Here is a 15,551-nt window from a genome sequence, read left to right as displayed (position 1 = left end):
TTTATTTGGTGCAAAGAAATATTGATTACACAAAGATATGTTTTCAAGTTAAAATATGATTTTACTCACCTAAAAAGTATCCTATTTTGGGAATGGGAATAACTTTTTTTAGTTGCCTAAAAATGTCTTTTATTCCCAACTTGGAAAAAACAGGGAGCAAGTATTCCCACGTCCAGGGGTGGACTCGGAACCAAAAGAGACCCAGGAAATAGTGTTCAAAGTGTGCCCAAATCACACATCTTCAGCAAGCACAACCCGTTTCCTATAAGAAAATGTGGAAATAAAAAACCTCACCCCACAAAAGGGGCCCAGGGTGCGGACGCCTACCCAGAAATCTCCAGAGTTCCCAATAGGCCAGTCCAGCCCTGCCCACTTCAAAATCATATCTGGAGCTCTTGCCGTTGCACACGGCGCATCGTGCATCAAAGCACGGCAGAGCAGATGCAGAAAGCAAACCAGGTCACATGCATTTCAATGCATTGCTTTGGACTCACCTTGCGCTTATTAGTTACAATGCATTGGGCACTGCCACTACAAGACAAATCAAACAGACCAGAGAGCACCACACTGCATTTTATTCTAGGAAATATACTTCATTTAAAATGCCAACCCCATAACTGCCAAGTTGCTGTGTGTTATGTTATGTTATGGTATGTTGCTTGGCATTTATATAGCGCTCTATCATTGGTATGATCTCACAGCGCTGGTAGGTTGAATGCCCTCGGGAACCGCAGTTCTGGTCAGTGGAGAGAGATAGTGTTGTAGGATGCGTGGGTGCACCAGTTATGTGTGCGGCTGATGCAATGGCCGGATGGTAGCTGCATCCTAGCGTTAGGTGTGGGGCTTAGGATATCATTTGGATGTGTGCAGTCTGGTGGGTGGACACCCAGACTAGGTTCTGGCTGTGTTAGGCTTCAAGGACGCTTACGTGAGCAAATAGGCCGAAATGTCTTGGGATCGCTGCGTTTTATTAGGGTGATGATGTGTTTGTGTGGTAGTGTTCGTATGTGAACAGCTAGGCCAAATTTATCAGGGGTATAGCTGTGTTCTAGTTGTGTGATGGTGTATAGTAGAGGGTAAGCGTAGTGATGATCTTTAAAGCGCCCGTGACCAGGCACGTGAACAGGGTAGCAGGGAACACAGCGATACGCAGACATACAGAGGCAGGAGGCTGGGTTTACAGTGACTGGGGGGAGGGGGCATACGGGTATTGAGCAACAGCATGGGGAACAAGAAAGCAGGGTACGCAGAGACACAAAGGCACGGTGGGCATACATGGTGTCGAGAGGGTTGGGTAATACATTCGGATACAAAGCGACATCACAGGAGCAGGATAGCAGGGAACACAGCGAAAGTAACAGGGGGCTGGGCGTACAGCGGTAGGAGGGGATATAACAACAGCATGGGGAACAAGGTAGCAGGGTACACAGAGACACATGCACAGCAGGGACTGGGGGGTAGGGTAAATCCATCCATCCATCCTGTCTAGTCCCATCCATCCATCCATCCATCCCATCCTCTCCATCCTCCCCATCCATTCCATCCGTTTCATCCATTCTATTCATTTCATCCATCCCATTCCATCCATTTCATCCCAATCTTCATTTTCATCTATAGCCCAATGAGTGGGTGTATTCATTGAAGACAAGATTGGGAGTCCCATTGTGGATTTAATCCTTGGTTTGTTTAGTCGTATCTTTAAGGTCGATGTTGACGGTATGGAAAGAGCCATGTTTTTAGTAGTTCGCGGAATGTCTTATTGTCTTGGGTGTGTCGGATGGTAGTGACAACATTTAGAGACATTGTTGATCTGGAGGGAGAGGGAGAGGGTTAGGCCAGAGTCCATAGAGCACCCTAGCTTTTTTACTGTGATGGAGGGGGAAGGTGGTTGGCCCATGGGCCAAGGGAGTGGACAAGGTAGAACCTCAGTGTTGCTGCACACCACGATTTCGGTTTTAGTTGGGTTTAAGAGGAGTTGGTTTATAGTCATCCAATGGTCGATATCTAGGAGGCAGGCTGCGAGGTCGGGCTGGGGGTTGGAGTCGATTTGTGGATTTTAAGGATTATTTGGGTATCGTCGGCGTAGTTGTAGCACAGGATATTGTGCAGGCGGATGATTCCAGGAAGGGTGGACATATAGAGGTTGAATAGGAGAGCAGATGGAGATGTGCCTTGCGGTACTCCTGTATTAACTGAGCGAGCAGCTGAGAAAAAAGGGGAGAGGAGGGTTATTTGTTTCCTGTTGTTGAGGAAGGAGGCGATCCATTTGAAGGTGGTGCCACGGATTCCAAGGGAGTGGAGACGGTCAAGGAGGATTGAGTGGTTAGTCGTGTCGAAGGCCGCAGACAGGTCGAGGAGAATTATTGCGGCGCATCCTACAGATTCTGCAGTGATCTTGAGATCGTCCCAGATTGAGGTCAGAGTTGTGTCGGTTCCATGTTGCGGTCTGAAGCCTGATTGTGCGGGGTCGAGGAGGTTGTTAGATTCAACAAAGGCGTTTAGCTGGGAGTATGCTGTTCAGTCGATGAGTTTTGCAAGGAATCTGGTGCTCGAGATGGGTCTGTAGTTTTTAGGGTCAAGGGGGTCAAGAGATGTTTTTTTAAGAAGAGGCTTGACATGTGCAATTGTGAAGGTGTCGGGGAGGATGCCAGAGCGGAGGGAGTCCTTTAGAATGGTTCTTGCATGTTCTCTTACGCAGGTGGACAAGAATATTTCTTTGAGGACTGAGGCGGGGCAGGGGTCTAGGGGGGAGCCAGATGGTTTGTTAGAAGATAGAAGGTCAAGAAATACTTCTCTGGAGATCGGTGTGAAAGAGTCAAAGGTGGGTAAGGTGGGGGTTGGGGCGGAGGGGGAGGGAGGTTTGTTGGATTGGTCGGTAGTTGGGGGGAGGGGGGAGGCAGTTTGTTGTTAAGGGACACCTCGAGCCAGTGATGTTTTTTCCCCTTTGAATGCTGGCATCTGTAGACCTGTACACAGTGGCGTGTCCAGACTCTTTTGACTGGGGTGACCCAAGTGGGCCACTGATATATGCAGCAGTGGCATGAAGTACGAGTGCACACACACATGATGATAGTTTAGGATAATGGAGTGGCACCAGAGGTGGCCAATCAGATTCCAGGGGTAGCATGTGCCACCCCAAGCCACTCCCTGGGCACGCCACTAGCTGCACTTACAATGGGGGGGGACTACAAGTACCAGCATGCAATGGAAAATCCAGGACTGGCTTGGGGTGTCACGCAGAATACAGGGAAACCTGGCAGCTTTGCTACCCCTTATATTTTCTATATAGGTGCTGCAAAGCAACACTGTGACTGCAGTTACCAATTGGCCTCATGTAACCAGGATGACATTCACTTGAGTCTCTTTTATAGTTTTTGCTATAAGGTGATGCTTCAGCGCCACCTATAAGCCAAAACTAATGCATTGGGGTATAGCTAACGAAAAATTTCATATGAGGAGGGACCAATGATTGTAGGTGTTGTTTGGTTATTTACCCACCCATTGCCTGCCCATTGCCATGCTAATACTATGGTCATTCCCACTGACTTCCTGCCACTCAAAACATGTCCTCATCGTATCGCTTTGAGCTAACTTTATCTAGACTTAAATCAAACAATATCCTTAAAGTGTGGGCCAGGCATTTTCAAAGCAGTGCTAATGTTTTAATTGGTGGCGTAATAACAATGTCTTAACCAGGTCTGCCTTTAGTTACTTGGTTTATGAGCAGTATGTGCTGTTAAAAACAAGCATTAGCAAAGCAAATAGTTTTGGCTTATGGAAAGTATTAGATAGCCATTTGCCAGGCACTGCTACCATTTGCCCAGCTATGTGTGCCATGTTCAAGCTGCTACCAATAATGGCCAATTAGTACTATTAGTGCAATTTCGGCAAATACCGTTCCCATGTGTACACAAAAGCCAAAACGGTTGCTATTCCGATACTTGCCTTATAAAGTATGCCTCCAAAACCAGTGTACAAGTCGCTGCTGGCTAAAAAGTCAACAATGGATAAAAGGACCCTGAAGACACGGCATCGTTTATGAAACTCTGCATTAAGTGCTGAAAGGCCAGGGCTCCAGGGGTCCTGGTGACCTGCATTATCAAGCATGCATTTCATGAGGGCGCCAAGCAACATGGAAAAGCGGGAGAGCATTCCCTGGCAGGCAGGCAGGCTTCCCCGCCACCCACCATGACACTGAAGCAGTCAGCCCCCGACAGCGGTGACTCGGGGCCGGCTGATGACCCAATGCCGGAAACAGCCACTGTGAGCCCGGCCACTCGGCCGTATCCAAGAAACCAGGCAGCACTCACAGGGTGCAAGCCTGACATGTAGGCCAGGCTCCTGCTACTGCCAGCCCCACCCTGCGCGTGCTATCCATAGCCCCGCAAGTGTCCCCTGAAACATACACCGAGCATAATCTACCACGCACTCTAAACTACGCACGGCCCGTGATACACACGCCACGTGGTACTTACTCTGAAATACACATAGTGCGTGGTCTACCACTGGCACTAAACTACACACAGCGCGCATGATATACCTGCCCCTGAAATATACACAAACACAATATATCCATACTTGCCAACCCTACTGATTTAGGCAGCAGGCTACTGCTTTTTAAGCAGTGCCACCGCCTACAGATTTGGGTGACAGACCCTACTGCTTTTTACAGGGGCAGGTCATTTATGTGACTCCAGGGCAGGCTGCAGGACAAAGCATGCAACACAGTAGTATGTCTGTGCGGTGGGTGGGTAAGTGATTCCTTTGGGCTCAGACCAATCCAGTGACCTGGCAGCTACATGACTCTGCCCTGCACTCTGGCCTGGACAAGCCTTAGTTGAAGCACCAGTGAAGGCAAGTGGCAGAGCCTACCCTACCTAAGGAAAGCAGAGACTGTGTTCTTTGTTCGTGGTGTTATTTGTGACACTCACTAAGGCAAATGTCTGTGGATCACACAGCAATAATCCTTTTGTCTCAAAGGGAGCAGTGATGGAGCAGCTTGCAGCCTCTGCCATCAGAATGTAGCCATGAAACTGCTAATGATGGGCCATTAGTCACTGAATGGTTACCTGCCTGCATTCTGATGGGAGGGGAGGTGCTGGTGCAGTGGGGTGTGGGTAGTTGCTGTGCACAAAAGCCTCTCTGTAGTAGTGCTTGTGATGTCACACATCACCTTTCATAGGTGCCCCCCACTTTTGTCTGTGCCCCCCCTACATTTTGTCTTTGACCCCCTCTGTGCCCCTCCTAAATTTGATTCCGGGCGACGCCACTGCCTCCAGATAGGACAGAGAATGTCGTCTACCCCATGGCAGTAGCGTGTTACAAAGAAATATCAGCCCTTCTTGACCTCAAGAACCGGCTACAAGAAGCCATGGACAAAGGCAAGTCATCACTCCTCCTACTCCTAGATCTCTCGGCGGCCTTTGACTTGGTTGACCACAAGATCCTATGTAAACATCTTACGGACACAGCCCATTTCTCCCAAGAAGCCACTGCTTGGATCACATCCTTCCTGGATGGTCGAGCCATTAGAGTCTTTTCAGACCAGGCATCTGCCTCTCCATCTCCAATCGGTTGTGGAGTCCCACAGGGTTCGTGCACCTCCCCTGCCCTATATAATCTATTCACTCTCCCTTTATTCAGCGACCTAGAAGACTTTGGCACAGCCTTTACCAACTATGCCGACGACACACAAATTCTACTCCCGCTAACAGGGAACTATGAGAAAGACCTCAAAACCCTCCAAGACACATATGCACGCATCCAGGCCTGGATGGCTGCCAATGGTTTATGTCTAAACAGGGAAAAAACAGAAATACTACTGGTAGGACCCAAAGAATCCCTAAAAAAACTGGACAACAAATACAGCTCTTTCAGCATCGAGAATACTATCGTTACCACCTCTGCTACAGTTAAAACCCTTGGGGTCTACCTTGACTCCACCCTATCAATGAATAGGCAAGTCATAGGTACCATGTCATCATCAGCAGCCCTCACATCTAAAATTATAAATGCGGTGAAACACTACCTCTCACCGGAGAACTGCCTCAACATCGCGAGAGCCACTATCGGCGCAAAATTGGACTATTGCAACATCCTACTCCTAGGAACCTCCGCAAATAATATCAGCAAATTGCAAACTGCACAAAACAGTGCCCTTAGAGCTGCGCTCAGCATCCCCAGGAGAGAGCACATCTCTGAGGCAAGAAAAGATGCCCATTGGCTCCCAGTCAAAGAACGCATAACATTCAAGGCCCTCACAATTACGCACAGATGCCTTGCCCAGACCGCCCCAGCCTACCTAGCTGAAAGAATACACCAGGCTCTGGCCCATCGGCCAATACGTGACCAATACTCACACAGACTCTCAGTCCCAACATTCAACAGAGCCAAAGCTGGTGGAACCAGCTTTGAAATACTAGCCCCCAAAGCATGGAACTCCCTTCCGCTGAATTTAATCCCTCACAACCTTCAGAAAAGCCTTAAAAACAAAGTTGTTTAACTAAACCGTACCTTACTACACTTTCCCCATCATTGTTCCTTTGTAACCTCGGAACAACTGTCAGCTCAGTCATTTTAATGTCTGTCTCCTATGTAACAAATGTCACAACATACTTCAAGTGAATATTCTCTAACAGTGCCACGATGCTGCTGGGTGCTTTATAAATCCAAATAAATAAATAAATATGAGGCACATAATGATTTCCCCTGTCTGGCACACCTGCAGAGCAGAGGAGTACAGTCCTAAAGGTACGTGGTATAAGAAATCCTTTGGGCCATTTGACTGGTGTTGAAGTATGTTATGTTATGTTATGTTATTTTGCATTTATATAGCGCCTTATATACCATTGGTATGGTCTGAAGGCGCTGGTAGGTTGAACGCCCTTGGGAACCGAAGTTCGGGTCAGTAGAGAGAGTAGAGAGAGTCCAAACAGTGCGTGTGCAAACCAGGTATGTGTGCAGCTGTTGCGGAAATCATGTGGTAGCTGCTTCTTAGCGGTAGGTGTGGTGGTTGAGAGATCAGCAGTATGTGTTCGCTCTGGCTGGAATTATCCAGACCGAGTGTGGCTGCGTTAGGCCTGAGGAGAACGCCTGGCTGGGGGGTGTGAAACCAGCAATGTTTACTTAGAGTGATGGGGAGTGAGCGGGAGATGTTGATATGAGAACAGTTATACCGAATGGTGTCATAGTATCTCTGTGTTCTAGTTGATGTATGCTTTTTCAAATGTTCCCTGCATTCCAAAGCATATTATGTACGTCACGCAATTCCGTGCGGACAGGTCCGTGCTATGCATTTTTGTTCATTTCAGGCATTCAAGATTGTCCTACACATTCATGTCTGCTCGACATACTCACGCCCTCTGGTTCACCTTGCGTGCTCTAGTCTATCCTTCATTCTCCAGTGTGCCCCACGCATGCTCTCATGTGTTTCATACGCATGCACTCCTGGCCTTCTCACGCATGCACTCCAGTCTACCCCACGCATGTACCCCTGTCTGCCTACACACTCCTCCGCTCTGTATACTCGTCCGCTCTGTATACACATCTGCTCAGTACGCTCATCTGGTCTACACACTCATCCGGTCTACACACTCATCCGCTCAACATACTATTCATCCATTCAGCATACTCCTCCGTTCAGCATATTCATCGGCTCTACAAGTTCATCCGCTCCGTACACTCATCCGCTCCGTACACTCGTCCGCTCCACATACACTCGTCCGCTCCACATACACTCGTCCGCTCCACATACACTCGTCCGCTCCACATACACTCGTCCGCTCCACACACTCGTTTCAATTTAGCAGCATAGTATGCTCAAAGATGGCGTTCCTTCAGTGGATTATTCCGCTGATGACTGATGACGGAGGGGGAGTGCGTGGCTTCTCCGTACCTGGTAGATTCGTACCTTGCATATCCTGCTTCATCCGGCTTATGGCAAGTCACTGCGAGTACCAGGCCTTGGCCTCTTGCCTAAATCTGCCCCACACAAATTTACCAAGGTGCAGTACCCAATGGTTGGAAGGGTACCGCAGACAGCCATCGTCTTACACCAATATCTCGAGGATTAGATGTCAACAGCCCTGTCTGGCAAGATACTGTAAAGTCTCCATCCGAGGTTCTGTCCAGGACCCCCGATATTCACCATTGCATTCATTGAGCAATGGCTCCGAACAACTCATTTTGGAGTGTAGCCGTTCCTGTCCTTTACGCCTTAGATCAGAGGTATTCAAACGGTGGGGTGCAGCCCACAGGGGGTTGGGGAGGAGAGAGTGGCCGCATTCCCAGGCGGGTGCAAGACCCCAGCCTGAAATGTGTAAAAAAAAAAAAAGAAAACCATTTTTGTTGTTTTGTTTTTTTAGTGAGGAAAGAAAAATCAGGGCAGGGGGAGCCCTGGGCAGGTGTGGATCCTCCATAATGGGTGAGAGGTTGGGGCAGTACGTGCAGGGCTTATGGTCTTATGTCAGGGAACAAGCTACGTTATTAAACTGGATGGTATTTTCAATGCCCTTTGGCACTTCCCTTCCCTATCTAAGGGGCAAAGCCACAGTGGTGCACATGGGCAACCAGGTCACAGTGGCAAATATAAACCGTCAGGGGTGGTGCGACATGGTGCAGGCTTTCTTGGTACCAGCAAGGGAAATAGGGCCTTGGACCGAAACTAGCTATTGTCTATGTCCGTGTCCTGGATCTGGGGCATGGGAGACTCAAAACCACACCAACTTGACAGAGTATCTCGTCCTCGGGACACCACCTCACCCGATACACACTTTCAGGTACATAGTCCTGAGATTTGGCCAACCTTGCATGGATGTCTTTGAAACATGTGTAAACTCGTAGCTACCCCATTTCTGATATGTATTCCTGCAACAGGGAACGTGGTGGAAAGATGTTCTAGCAATCCCTTCGGCCAATTGCCTTTTGTATACCTTCATCCCCCACTTTTTTTTATCCTTGTGATAACCCAGGCTTTACTGATTTTTTGATTAAAATAAAATGGCGTTAATTATGTTTTCTAAAAGAGAGGCCTATTAATCAGCCCTCCCTTTAATAAATGCTACATGCCAACATTATAGTCTGCAAACGTGCCTTGGCTGACATAGTCTACAGTTGTCCTAAGCCCTTCTGCGGCACAGGGTAGGAATAAAGGTCACATGTGCATTGTTGGCTGCTATTGGAACACAAAGTTCCTGAGCAGAGGTGGCTTTTTATTTTTCTAGACCTCTGATCTAAAATATAATAATTGTATACGTTAGTCAGTCTGGTGGCATGTACATCTTTAAATATAAGACATGCCTTCTTTTGGCATGGTGACAGCTAAGGGCACACAATTATAAAGCCACAGCAATTTGATGTCATACTAGTCTTGGCTAGGTGAGTAGGTGAGTGGGACCAACAATGACAGGACTGGTGTATATTGTTGTCTAGGCAGACTGCCTCCGTAGCTGGTATGTGGGACAACAGCCAGGATGCTGCTGCCCTTTTGATTCCCTTGCAGGAAGGGTACACACTCCCCCAAAATATAGAAACTTCCCCCAGTAGATATCCTGGGAACAGTGCTTCAGAGGCAGTATTGAAAGAAAGCCACTCTCATACCAGGGATATTAACTGGATTCTTTTTTAAACCAGCAGGTATGGGAAAGGGGGGAGTTAGAGTAGCCAGAGAGGGAATTTAAGCCTGGGGATGGGTCGCACCATTTTTATTTATTTTAGGGTTCTCTTCCTTCTTCCTGACCACTCCATTGCCTGAAGGGCAAGGCATTTTGGGTGTGATGTCATAATGCAAAGCACACTTGTTACAACAACACAGATGGATCTCTTTCAGCAGGCTATTTTTGGACCAATCCCCTGTGGCATATTGCTTTTAAAAGGAGAGGGGCACACCACGAGTCTTGAATTAATCTCTGGACTTCCACCAGGACAAACAGAGTTCATCGGGACCTCCGTGGGGATTATGTGTACCCCAATGTCTTCTACCAGGGAGGTGAAGAAAAAAGGTATCCAAGACAGATTAGAGCTCTGTCCCCTAACCATACAAATGCAACAGTAGGGGCGACTTCTGTTGGACCAAGGCTCCTACACTGACTGCACTGGAACCAGGAATCCCACAGCGAGAGGCCAGTGGGATCCCATTTAGGCTTCAAGCGACCCCTGGAGTGGGTGGCATGGTGCATTGGTTGGTCCCCAAGCTTCAGAAGAGCTTTAATCTCTCAATGTCTAGGTTTCTTCCCTCTGCCTCCAGGGGATCTCCATTTAGTGTTAAGGGTCCTCCAGTCTTCTACTGTTTGATATCCCTGGAGTCTGTCACTCTGAAGTACGTCTTCTACTAGGTTCTCTTTCTGGTTTGTCATCACTTCAGTTTCACAGGCAGGAGAGTTGGGGTTCTCCTATGCAGGTAGCCATTCCCCGTTATCAAAATGGAGAACTTGGTACTTTGACCCGGTAGGGGCTTCAAGCTTTTTTCAGTGTCTTGGGAAACTCATACTCCAATCCTAATATCCTTTTCTGGGACATGAGGTGGGTCAGCTGCTTCTCCTCGTCGACATCAGGAGAATGGTGCTAGTGTATCTACTATTCAAGGTAGATCCTCTAGGCCCAAGTGTGCCTCATGGGTGGAGTTCCAGAGGGTTCCACTCAAAGACATCATCCCTCACTATTGACTATGTAGGCTAGGGCTAGTGGGTGATGTCCAAAACATGTGAAAAGCCACAGAACTGGATTCTGAAGGTGTTTAAATTATAGATTTAGAAATGGTTATAAACATGCATGCTGCGTCCACCTACATGTCTGTGTGAGTTTATGTGCTGCTACCAATGCTTGGGAATTCCTCGCATAGTGATGACTGGGACGAGTGAGAGGGACATGGGCATAATGCCCATATTATGGCTGTAATCTGTATTACTCCTAGTCATACACTTCCTCGTCACAGTCAATAGGAGGCACCCACGCTCCCTATGAAGAAAAACGATCTCAGTTAGGAACTTTTTGGGCGATATCAATTGTAAGTCCTCGCAACCAAATCAAGTTTAGTTGAGAAAGTGTCACATCAGTGTGTGAAACAACGGAGACCTAGAGTTCCTCTACTCCTTTGGCAAATGGAGAGAAAATGTGTTTCAGCCACACCACTTACTGCGCCACATAAGCAATTCTGTTAACTTAAGTAGAAAGATTATTTAATAATTTCGAACAATGTTCTGGTTTTGTAATGTCTAAGGTTATTTATGGTTGGCCCTATGTGATTACATGTGTTTCAGCACTTGACCGTGCCTTTATCAAATCAGGGCATATCCTTAGTTTGTATCCATATGTATTCTGTCTTGTTGTGATGCGAGAAGAAGTCCCGGGTTAAATCCCACCTTAAAATTCAAATCTCCCGCGTCTCGCGTCGGGCAATGGTGACCATTACCCGACGCGAGACGCGGGAGACTTGAATTGCTTATCTGGCGCAGTACGTGGTGTGGCTGAAACACATTTTCTCTCCCTATGAGGAAGGTTGTGGCACAGTATCGACTTGGTATCGTAAAGGATGTGTATTGGGTGAACCCATTGGTTATGCTATAAGGTGAAAGGAGAGAAGTTTCCCCCAGCATGTTGGTGGGCTGGGTAAATGCTTTGAGAAATGTTCCGGTAGAAGGGGGCACACCTTAGGTAGTAGTGACTGTGACGAGAAAGAGCAGGACTAGGAATAACAAACATTACCATCCGTAATCGGGTCATTATGAGTTTAGAATGATTGCAGTAACGTGTGCCACCAAACCTGGTGGTCCTGGGGAGGGATCAAAATCTGCATTCACCAATAAACATTGGCTAGTGAGAATTGACTCTTGGCGAGTAAGAAATGGTGTGCTGTGTACTTGTGTAGAATTAAAGTGGTGAGGGTTGTTTCATGGCTGGCTAGTAGCTTGCACTAGAAATGTGTACCCACGGTCGTGGGTATGCTAAACTCGCAAGTGTGTCAATTTAGCCTTTTGACTTTTCTATTCAAACCTTGATTCACACCACTGGTCTTCTCTAGATGCTTACGCACAACATCAGGGGAGGAATTGGGCCGGAACAAATCTGCTGAGCTCTGACAAAAACTGTCTTGTCCGTGTACACACAAGTCCCAAACTTCCCAAAATTCAACAAGCTCGCTGTTTGGAGTTACCCCACCCCACCCACGTCTTGCCCAGGTGAGCAACACAAGTTTTCACAGACTGCATCTGAAAGTCATTCTATGCTCAATAGCGCTGTTTGGAGTTACCCCACCCCACCCACGTCTTGCCCAGGTGAGCAACACAAGTTTTCACAGACTGCATCTGAAAGTCATTCTATGCTCAATAGCCCAAACTTAAAGAATATAATGGTCCAAAGCTGTATATATGTCTCATGCTTTGCAAGAATTTTACTGTTAGGGTGACTATTCTGACAGAAGAAATGGGCACCGTACCAAATGTGCATTACATGCTCAAAAGGAATGAACATATTTGAATTACTAGCACATACATGTTTGATAAATTGGTGGTCATTCTTAAGCTCCCAAAATGCACTTTGTTTTTATGCAAAGTAGTTTTCACAGACTGCATCTGAAAGTCATTCTATGCTCAATAGCCCAAACTTAAAGAATATAATGGTCCAAAGCTGTATATATGTCTCATGCTTTGCAAGCATTTTACTGTTAGGGTGACTATTCTGACAGAAGAAATGGGCACCGTACCAAATGTGCATTACATGCTCAAAAGGAATGAACATATTTGAATTACTAGCACATACATGTTTGATAAATTGGTGGTCATTCTTAAGCTCCCAAAATGCACTTTGTTTTTATGCAAAGTAGCCAGGAGCCGATATTCAGGGCATGCATATCATCCAGCACTTAGCTCCACCCCCAGTCCCTCCCACGCAATCCAAGCCAACAACCCCCGCCCACCGGAAGGGGAGGCAGAGTTCCCCCAGTAAATAGTGTAAATTTCCAGCACTGCACAACATGACAAGCCTCTAGAATTCCATTCATACCTCACCCCACTTAGTTGCACCCCATGTCATATTCGTTGCGAAACTGATACTTGGCTCAATATAGCAATACACTCAGCACATATGTGCAAGCCTCGCTCCTAGTTATACTCACTTCATGTCAAATGCACACGATAGGTCCTGGGACACAGAAGCCCTGATCTGACATTTACATCATACGCAAAGCTGCCAATGCCCTTTTCTTTTCCTGACTTCTGATTGGCTAACTTGACCTTCTACCCTGAGCCTAGTCTCCCCTCCAGCCTCTATGTTCTCCTCGGTCTTCTTCCCGCAAACACTGCTCTGTACCGTGGTTTCATCGCAATTAATTACTACGGGCGGGGTAATTGCTTTCCTAGCAATTTACTTCATGGGGGTAAAACGTAGAGGGGCAGGGGTTGTAGAGGAGAGTGGAAGGCAAGGGTGGGGTGGCAAAAAATCTCCCCCACCCCACCATTAAAAGAAACACATAAGAAAATTACCACAAATTACAATGTGGTAATTTATTTCGATGAAACCATGTAGAACCCTGTATTGTTTACTGTCAAATGTGCTTTTACTTACGAATGTTAGCATCTTTTAATCAAAACAAAAATACTTTCTTGAAATAAAGAAAACGGTGTGGCACTCCTACAGAGAAGAGACAGCCCTGTCCCACTTAAAGGTAACGCTCTTTTGTAGGGGCAAGCACTGTCCCATCAGCCCCAGCACTGTCTCATTGACAGTGCTGCAGCTTCGCTGGGCAGTCCCAGTACTGCCCCTTCCAAAAAGAAACTGCGCGGAAATCGGAGCCTGACAGCACCTGCTCAATGCATCAGTCCCTTAGCGGTTTGCATGTCCAGCCCCCCGTCTCAGTCACTGGTCTACTCGCCAGCCCCCAAGTCTGAGACCCTTACCTCTGCTTGTCAGGCTGCTTGTCTCCCCGGCTGTCAGGACTGTGATCCTGCCCTTGAGAGCTTTCGCCCCCACCCTCGTCCCCTCTGACAATCATTAAAGTAAACTTCAGAGAGGCGAGTCAGACGGAAGACAATCAGGGGCCGCCGGGAGATGCAGTCCCGGAGCCTCGCCGGGCACCTAGCAACAGCAGGTTGCAGGGGAGTGAGGGACTACAATCCCCAGAAGCCCCTGTTAGAGAGGAGAGCCCATTGCCTCCTAATAAGGAAAGGGAATGAAATGTGTCATAGACAGAAGGGAGGAAACACAGCTGCACCGTACCTCTCATTTTCCTGGCACTCCGCTACATTCAGGATGCACATAATGTCCTACCTAAAAATCCTTGCCCTGCTCATTTCACAAGGGGGTCGAAACACGTCTATTTTGTCAACAAAGGTCCACATTTCTGATACTGGGGCGCGTGCAGCGGTTTAGACGTGCACCTCTTTTTGTTTTCATGGAAAATGACTGTTTCAATGAATCACCCCTATGCCTGGGCTGGCTTCACCCGTGGTATTAACGTGACAGTAAACGACCACGTGAAAATAAGCAATTCCATTTCTACCCAGGCCCACAACTTCACCAGCGAATCGCCAGCGCCCAAGGTGCCACACTGTCCCTTTGTTTGAGGTTGTCTGGCTGGGGTTTGATTCATTCCCCGGAGAGCCCCCTTTGTGGCATGTCCGTTCTGTCGTGAGTACTTTCTCTAGCCCTGTTTGTTCCTATTCCGGCTGGGAACTGTAGTCCTTTATTTGTAATGGGAAAGCAGAACTGTATGTACCAAAATGCCTAGGAAAAGCAGGACTGGATGAGCTGCTCTCGCCTGACTTGGGACAGTTTGAGATTTCACGTTTATGGTTTTGGTGCTCATAGGCAGTAACCCTGCCGCTGGCCCAACACCTATGTTATATGATAATGAACACGTGTGTATATATATATATATATATATATATATATATATATATTACATGGACACGGTAGCGTCCATGTACATGTAGTTATGGTTAAGTTGGTGTTTCCATAGGAAGAGCATTTTTTGGGTGGCTTACAACTTCGCTCCTTCTGGACAAATCCTCACCAAACTTTGCAAAAAAAGTATATGGCCCACTCTGAATTTTCCTGCAAAGTTTGGAGAGGTCTGGTCCAGGGGGGGCAAAGTTATAGGCGGGGTCCCAAAACTTTTGTTTTTTCCCATAGACATAATGGGAAAAAACATTGCGCACACCTACAGCCCAAACCGCTGGACGGATTTACACAAAATTTGCGGCAGGAGCGGGGGCTTGGTCCCAAAAGCGTGCTTTTGCAAATTTGGTGTAAATCCGTCCAGTAGATCTTTTTTAAATGACCAAAATGTAAGGCAAAAAACTTCCCGGTTCGCTCCGCAGACAGTGCCCTGATTGGTCGAGCGGCTTGCGTGATGTCCGCAGACATGCAACGTTTTCGCCGATTGGACGGCGTGGTGCGTGAAGCGCATCAGATTTTCTGTGGCGCCAGCCATCTTGCATTTGCGGACGACCGCGGACAGCGCAGTGAAACTTGGATTAAAAATTGTATTTAGTGGAGTGTGTTGGTGTGTAAGAGTGTTTGGGGAGGGTGGGGGAGTATGAGATAGGTTCAATGTTCTG

The 15,551-nt window shown here is 47.4% G+C and overlaps 1 long non-coding RNA gene across 1 annotated transcript in view; it reads right to left on the bottom strand.

Moving 5' to 3' along the window:
• LOC138521568 (uncharacterized) overlaps nt 1-13,999 on the bottom strand; it is a 111,885-nt gene extending 97,886 nt beyond the window's left edge. The window contains exon 1 of the long non-coding RNA XR_011283075.1: nt 13,890-13,999. This is a non-coding gene — a long non-coding RNA (uncharacterized lncRNA). The remainder of the gene's footprint in view (nt 1-13,889) is intronic.
• Between the last annotated feature and the right edge of the window lie 1,552 nt (nt 14,000-15,551).

The sequence above is a fragment of the Ambystoma mexicanum genome, chromosome 13, assembly GCF_040938575.1.
Source record: "Ambystoma mexicanum isolate Mex_15411 chromosome 13, UKY_AmexF1_1, whole genome shotgun sequence".
Taxonomy (NCBI): Eukaryota; Metazoa; Chordata; class Amphibia; order Caudata; family Ambystomatidae; genus Ambystoma; species Ambystoma mexicanum.
Note: the sequence above shows the minus strand (reverse complement) of the source record. Positions and strands in the feature narration are given on the sequence as shown.